General features: G+C 39.1%; 1 long non-coding RNA gene across 1 annotated transcript; it reads left to right on the forward strand.

The window, feature by feature from the left end:
* Nucleotides 1-3,877: 3,877 nt before the first annotated feature.
* Nucleotides 3,878-7,641, forward strand: LOC141490983 (uncharacterized). Its single transcript, XR_012469415.1, has 3 exons — nucleotides 3,878-3,917; nucleotides 6,386-6,436; nucleotides 7,364-7,641. It is a non-coding gene; the product is annotated as an uncharacterized LOC141490983 (long non-coding RNA).
* The last annotated feature ends 215 nt before the right edge of the window (nucleotides 7,642-7,856 follow it).

Here is a 7,856-nt window from a genome sequence, read left to right on the forward strand (position 1 = left end):
ACATTTTTGAAGAGATCTTGTCAGTAATGTCATCTAATTCTTTTTGTTGTTCTTGTATCTGTTCCAAAAACTATGCCATTCTTCCACACCACTGCCAGAGTTGTTAAAACTTGTACTCCATTATTACCAATTCATTAAGGAAAATAAAATTGATAACTTTCTTATATATTGAGATTATTGACATTTTTCTTGAGGAGTGCATCTGGAATTGGAAACAATGATGGGAAGACATCTAATCTGAATTTTGAAGCAAGGCAAGATGAGAGGTGTAAGGGAGGAAGAGATACATTTCAGGTAAAGAAGACAGTCAGTACAATAGTATGGAGATAGAAGACGGATTGTTGTGTGTGAAAAGAAGTAAGAAGGCCTCCTTTGCTTCTGTATCCACTCTCAGAATTGGAAAAAACTTCAAGGGACACCTTGTCTAACCACTTCTAGTACAGGAATCTCCTTTACAGAAAGTCTGACAGGTGACCAACCAGTCTCTGCTTAGCTACATTTCCCCTAGATTCAGTCTTTTAGGGAGTCAGTTTCTCCATGTCCGAGTCTACAGCCCAGACAAGAGCAAGCATAGTGCTCTTGTGATACACTCTGGGTTGTGACTCTAGGCTATGTAGAATATAAGCTTCTTGAGGGCAGGCCTCCTTTCTGTAGGTGATCCATCCATGACAGTGCCTGGCACCCTGCTTTTCTATAAGACACAGCTAAAATTCCATTTTCACTAAAGAACCTTTCCCAATACCCTCTATTGCTTAGGACCCTTACTGCCCAAACTACATGTTTTGTAAATATTATTTATGTACTTTTATCTACATATGTTGTTTCTTCCTCTAAGATATAAACTCTTTGAGGGTACCCACTGTTTTATTTTCATTTTCAAGTGCATAGCCAATATCTGGTACATGGTGAGCAGTCAATAAATTCTTGTTATTAGGGGACATCTGGTGTTATAGTGGCTAGAATGCTGAGTCTTGAGTCAGGAATAATTTAATTACAATCTACCTATATGACCCTAGGTCATATAGTCACTTCCCCTCAGTCACCTCATCTGTAAAATGGAGATAATAATAATATCTACCTCCAGAGTAATTATGAAAATCAAAATAGATGATAATTATAAAGCTCTGGTATATAGTAATTGTTCCATATATGTTAGCCATTGTTAAAATTGATTGATACCAGATAGAATTATGGGAGAGGAAGAAGATCTACAAGTACAAGGAGTTAGCTGCCAGCTATCTTACTCTAGAAAAAAAGAAAACATTCATTTTCATCTTCCAATAAAAAAATGGGCCTTTGTTTTAGTGAGAACTTGGATTTCATTAAAAGCATCATGGAGTTTCCAAAGGGAATCCAGTCTACATCCCTGTTTTTGTTCAGTTTTGGGCTCAGCTCACTGTTTATATGTACAGGTTGTTCAAGACATATGTGGAGCACTAGGAATAGTAGTGTGCACTCTGTTCTCATCACCATCACTCATAGCCATCAACCAGGGGAGTCATCAGGTGGAGAAGAGAACTGCTATCTCTACTACCCCAGCACTGCCTGATAGATTCCTGGCTTCTCATCACTGGGCTAGGTTGGTTAATTTGCCAGGAGCAGTAAGATATCCTCTGGGACTGACAGCATATGTGCTAGACATGTCAAACCACTGCTACTGCCTCAACCATCACCTACCTCCTTCTGTCTGTTAGGATTGAAGCAGCTCAAAGGAAATGTCCACCCAAGGTGTGTGCCCAACCTGAGGTAGATTGGTCAGATCAGCCACAGTCGGACACTGTAACTTAGTGATGTTATTTTGGTCTTCTTTGACAACCGCGATAAGAGCCAACCGACCAAAACAATCTATAAGAAAAGAAGTGGAGTTACCTCTTTCTGACTAAAAGTTCTGTGATCTCCAAGTTGCCTCTCCTAGTTGTACTTATTCACAGGTTTATTACGAGGATCAAATAAGGTAAAGCAAAGTTGGAAATTACAAATTATGTCACTGTCAGCTATCACAACACTCTAATGTACCAGTGACCTCATCCATATGATTATTCCCTACATGGGTATAGATAGCAACCCATCCTCTAAACTTAAATTTTTTCCTCTGGTTCTTTCCATAAACCCTCTTTCAAGGATCTATCTAATGCAGTGCAATCATCAGCATTCTCCTCTAAAACCTCAAACTGTTTTTTTTTTTTTGAATTTTGCAAGGTGATAGGGCTAAGTGATTTGCCGAAGGTCATGCAGCTAGGCAATTATTAAGTGTATGAGGTCTGATTTGAACTCAGGTACTCCTGACTCTAGGGCCGATGTGCTATCCACTGCACCACCTAGCTGTCCCTCAAAATTTTTTTAAAAGGTCAACAAATATTTATTAAATTTTGACTATGTACCAGTCACTTTGCTTGACCCTAGAAATATAGAGATAAATGTAAGCAGCAAAATCAGTCTCTGCCCTAAGGAGTTCCCTTTTCACTGTACAGAAAGGAAGGAGTATTAATCTTAGGCAATCAGGAAACGGGACTGTTATCTTTTATTCTTGTTATGTTTCTGACCTGTCGTTTTCCTTTTCTGATCATACCTGTGATGGTGTCTTTTATGGAACTTTTTGAGTGCAAGTCACAATTTCTAACATGTTGTAGCACCTACTCACACCCACCATACATCTCTTCAGAGCCTTTGGGGTCGTTTACAATTTGTTATTTTAATCATTTCAGCTATAATATGAATAACGATGGTATAAGAACAGTCACAGTAAATGAATATCACTCAAAGGGCAACGAAGAGATTCAGGGTGGGTGTGAATCAATGAGAAATGAACAGAAAATGTCATCAAGGAAATGGAAGATGGGAAGAGAAGACAGACTGGTCATGTACTGAGGATGAGGAAAGATAGCTAGAGAACATGAGTACTGTATAGTGTCCTAGAGATGATAGGAGAAACTGAAGAAGGCTATATACCTCCAGTATGGTGTTACTCTGGGTGATTAGGTATGAACTTTGCCACTGAAGGGAACCTCTAAATTTATGAGAGCCCTGATCTCTTAGAGGATGTGAATATTAAGATAATCTTTTGATTTCTTTGACTAAAAGGGTACCTCATGTATTCTTCCTTCCAATATTCTCTATATTGAATTTCACAATAATTCCAGCTAAACAATAGATAGGTGATCCTGTGTTTCTCTCCTTCCCTCTCCTTATCTCCCTTTCTCTCTCTCTCTCTCTCTCTCTCTCTCTCTCTCTCTCTCTCTCTCTCTCTCTCTCTCTCTCTCTCTCTCTCTCTCCCTGCCTCTTTCTCTGTGTTTCTCCCTCTGTCTTCCCTCTCTTTTTCTCTGTTTTTTCTACCTCTCTAAATCTCTGTGTATCTTTGTCTGTCTGTCTGCCTCTGTTTTTGTCTTTCTTCTTTATTCCTCTTCCCTCTCTCCCAGTTGGGAGTTAGATTCTACTGAATTGAGACCTTGTTCAGTTTCACTACTGCTTTCAACATCCTTTCCAGAGAACATGGTTCTCTTTGGATTCATGGTCTTTGGTACCATGAAATATTTGATTTATCCAGGAGGAGCTAGAAAATGCATGAATCGATTAACAATGAACCATTTAATTAACAATGAACACCCACAGAGGACATCGGCAGGGTGAAACCACATATAACCATTCAGACACATGTATTGGGAATGGGAGGCAACTCTTTGGCTCTTTACAAAATCTATGGCCCTTGCAAACAGCTTAATAAATGTTGGCTGAACAGGGAATTATTAGTGTTCTCCACCCTCTTCCCACCCCTGAAATTACTTTGTATTTGCTTTGGCTAGTAGATAGGGCATTGAACTTGGAGCCAAGAAGACCTCAGACAAACTGTGACTAACTGTGTGTGTCTCTTACTGTCTTTCAGCCTCGATGAACTCTTCTGTCAAAGGAGAATAATAGTTGTAAGTATCAAATGAGATAATGTATGAAAAAGCATTTTAATGGACTAAAATATGATAAATAATTATATGATAACATTAATATATTGACATTAATATATGAGGCTGAATGCCTCTTGGAGGACAGGGAGTCTTTCAATCATTTTTGTTATTTCCATTTTGGTTCCTATTTCTGTGCTCTTTCTCTGCCATTTTTCTTTCTCATCTTTTTAAGTCCAACATTTAGCAGAGTCTTGTACATTTCTGTGGCCAGTGGTGGTCATAGGACTGGGTTGTATCTAGAATTTTGTCTGTATGGAAAATTCTTAATGTGTAACTAAATCCACCAAGGTAGATTGGCCACTGGCAGGCAACTTAAATTTCTTAGAGAGCTTCCTATTAAGGTGAAGAGTTTTGTTCAGGTCCCATGATAGTTGTGACCAATGTGGGTCAAGAGCATATTTTCCTGACTCAGTGGCTGGCTCACTCTACTAAATGAAACATGGTAAACAATTAAAAGTTTGATGAGTAGTTAGACAATACAACTTTATTAAGCTCCTACTGTGTGCTTGACACAGGAAATACGGAAAAAGGCAACAAGGCAACCCCTGTCATCAAGGAAATTAGGATCTAATGGAATTAGAGACATATTAGCCCTGAGAAGAGAAACAGCTTTCCACAGACAGAAGTGACCTTGATCAATTCATTCATCCATTCATTCATTCTCATGCAACCATATAGTCATTCAACAGACATTGGTTAGATGCTTCCTCTGTTGAAGAATCTGTTCTGGATTCTAGAGACTCAAAGACAAAAACCCAGCACAGTTCCTGCCTCTTAGGGGCTGACAATATGCTGAGCGGAGCATAGCATATACAAGTGTTTGTACTCTCTTCAGCTACTTTGTCATGCAAAAAAGTATAATACAAAGTAAAATGTGATGGAAGAAAAGATTGAGGTGAAGTGTAGAGGCAAAGTGTAATACAAGGGAAAGTGTGATGGGAGAAAAGATCAAGACAAAGAGTAATACAAAGTAAAGTACGATGGGAGAAAAGATGGAGACAAAGTGTAATACAAAGGAAAGTGTGAAGGGAGAAAAGATGGAGACAAAGTGTAATGGAAAGAAAAGTATGAAGGGAGAAAAGATGGAGACAAAGTGTAATATAAAGGAAAATGTGATGAGAGAAAAGATCAAGACAAAGTATTATAAATGATGGGAGAAAAGATGGAGATGAAGTATAATGCAAAGGAAAGTGTGATGAGAGAAAAGATCAAGACAAAGTGTAATACAAAAGAAAGTGTGATGGGAGAAAGGACTTTGAGTATGAATATTGGTGCAGTGGGTAGACCACTGGACTTTGGGTCAGGGAGACCTAGATTCTAATCCTGCCTCTGACACTTACTACCCTTGTGATCCTGGTCAAGTCACTTTACCTCTGTTTATCTCTGCTTACTCATGTGCAAAATAAGAAGGTTGAACTCAAGGACCTGTAAGGTCTCTTTCAATTCCCCATCTTTGAATCTATGATCTAGAGCAAGAGGGAAGGCTACAAGGAAGAAGATCTCTTTCTGTTTGTCTCCATCCCTCTCTATCTTTCTTTCTTCGACTCTCTGTCTCCTCTTTCTGTAGTTTTCTCTTTCTGTTTGTCTCTCTATCTGTCTCTCTCTGGCTCTGTCTATATCCCTGTCTCTGTCTCTCTATCACCTCTTTCTGTCTCTGTCTGTTTGTCTCTATCTCTAGACCTGTCTCCATCACTCTCTGTCTTTCTTTTGTAGCTGTTTTTTCCTCTCTGTCTCTCTCTCCTCTTCTCTCTCTCTCTCTCTCCTCTCTCTCTCTCTCTCTCTCTCTCTCTCTCTCTCTCTCTCTCTCTCTCTCTCTCTGTAGTTGTCTCTCTCTCTTTCTTTCTCTCTGCCTCTATCTCTATCCCTGTCTTTGTCACTGTCTCCCAATCTGTTTATGTTCTTTGTAGTTATCTCTCTCTTTCTCGTATCTCCTCTCTGTTTCTCTGTCTCTCCGTATGTTTCTGTGCCTTTCTATCTGTCTGTTTGTCTCTCTCCTTTTCTCTTGACTCTCATATTTCATTTTTTAAACCCTTCACAATCTGGCTCCAGTTAACTTTTCCAGGTTCCTTGCACATTATTCTCCTTCACGTACATGATGTCACTGCCAAATGCTGTTACTTGTACACAGTGTTCCATCTTTTGACTCAGACTGTCTGTCCTCCCTCCCTAGAATGCCCCTCCTTCTTTACCTTGGTCTCAGACAACCCCTAATTTTTTCAGTTCGATCTAAATCCATTTCCTTCAGTAAGCTTTTCCTGATATATCCTTTCCCATTTGATAATCTGCTTTTGTGTGTATATGTGTAAACATGTGTATACATGTATTCATGCATGTAGAGTTGTGTTGTGCATGCATGAGATATCTGCATTGGGTCAAGAATTATTTTAGGTTCTGAAAACAATAATGAATGACTCTCTAATTTTTTTTAGGTTTTTGCAAGGCAATGGGGTTAAGTGGCTTGCCTAAGGACACACAGCCAGGTAATTATTAAGTGTCTGAGGCTGGATTTGAACTCAGGTACTCCTGACTCCAGGGCTGGTGCTCTATCCATGCCTCTCTATTTTCGAGGAGCTTAAACTCTGAGAGGGAAACAATACACAGAGAGGTATATATAGATATTTGTATTTATAGTCTATTTAGCACCTAAATGTTTATGTATTTACACGTTATATGTAGCTGTCTAGAATACTTTATAAATTCTCTGTAGAATGTAAGCCTCTTGAGGGCAGGGGATGTTTCATTTTTGTCTTTGTAGCCATAAGAGACTGGAACAGTGCCTGCAATGGGGGAGGCATTTAATACATATTTGTTCAATTGAATTGATCTTAGAGTCAGGTTAGAGCCAGGCTAATTTGCTTCCTTTATGCTAGAGACCCAGACTTCAGAAGTGAGAAGAAGACAGATACCTAGGACAGCTAATCAGCCACTTCTGAGTTTGGTTGCCTGGTGTTGGTCTGATCCACTCCATTCAAGGAGTCTTACTTGTCCTTTGGCCCTTCCCAGATTTCTCCTCCCCAGCCTCACCTGTGCTGCTAGGTCCCATTGGCAAAGGAATTAATTTGACTCTGGATTAAGAATCCTCTCATCTCTACTTCCTGGCATCCCTTGGCCTCTTTCAAGTCTCAACTCAGTCTCATCACTGGCAAGAAGCCTTTCCCAGTTCTCTTTAATTTTAATGCCTTCCTTTTCAGATTATATCTAATTTATCCTTATTTAATCTTGTTTAAACATAGTTGTTTGCCTTCTCCTCCCCCATTAGATTACAAACTTCTTGAAGTCAGAAGCTATTTTCCCCATTTTTGTCTTTATAATCCCAATGCCTGGTGCAGGGTCTCTGTATTTATACTTTCTGTCTAATAATATGGAATATAGAAAAGCACTTTATCTTTACTTGTTAAATTTTATAGTGGGAGAAACTGTGCCTTGTTCACCTCTGTTTCTGCTTTGGCATGGGCCCTCAAATTGTTATCAAGGATAGAGGACCAGATTTTGAGTCATCAAAAACTGAGTTCAACAAGAGAACATTGTTTACATCAACAACAACATTGTGAGCTGATCAACTTTGATAGATGCAGCTCCTCTTATCAGTTTAGAGAGCTAGAACAACCCTGGGGAGATCTGTATGGACAATGCCATCTATATCCAGATGAAAAAAATAAACCCATAGAATCTGAATAAACACTATGTGAACTTTTAAAAAAATTCTCTTATGTTTTTCCTTCCTATCCCTTGGTTTTCTTTCTTTTCCCTTAGTCCCAATTCCTCACACAGAAAATGACTAATATGCAAACACGTTAAACACAAGTGTACAATGTACAATACTCACTAGATTGTTTGCCACTGAGGGTAGGGAGCAAGAGCAGGGTGGAAGAAAATTGCTAACTTATACAAAATGCAAGT

The sequence above is a fragment of the Macrotis lagotis genome, chromosome 1, assembly GCF_037893015.1.
Source record: "Macrotis lagotis isolate mMagLag1 chromosome 1, bilby.v1.9.chrom.fasta, whole genome shotgun sequence".
NCBI lineage: Eukaryota > Metazoa > Chordata > Mammalia > Peramelemorphia > Peramelidae > Macrotis > Macrotis lagotis.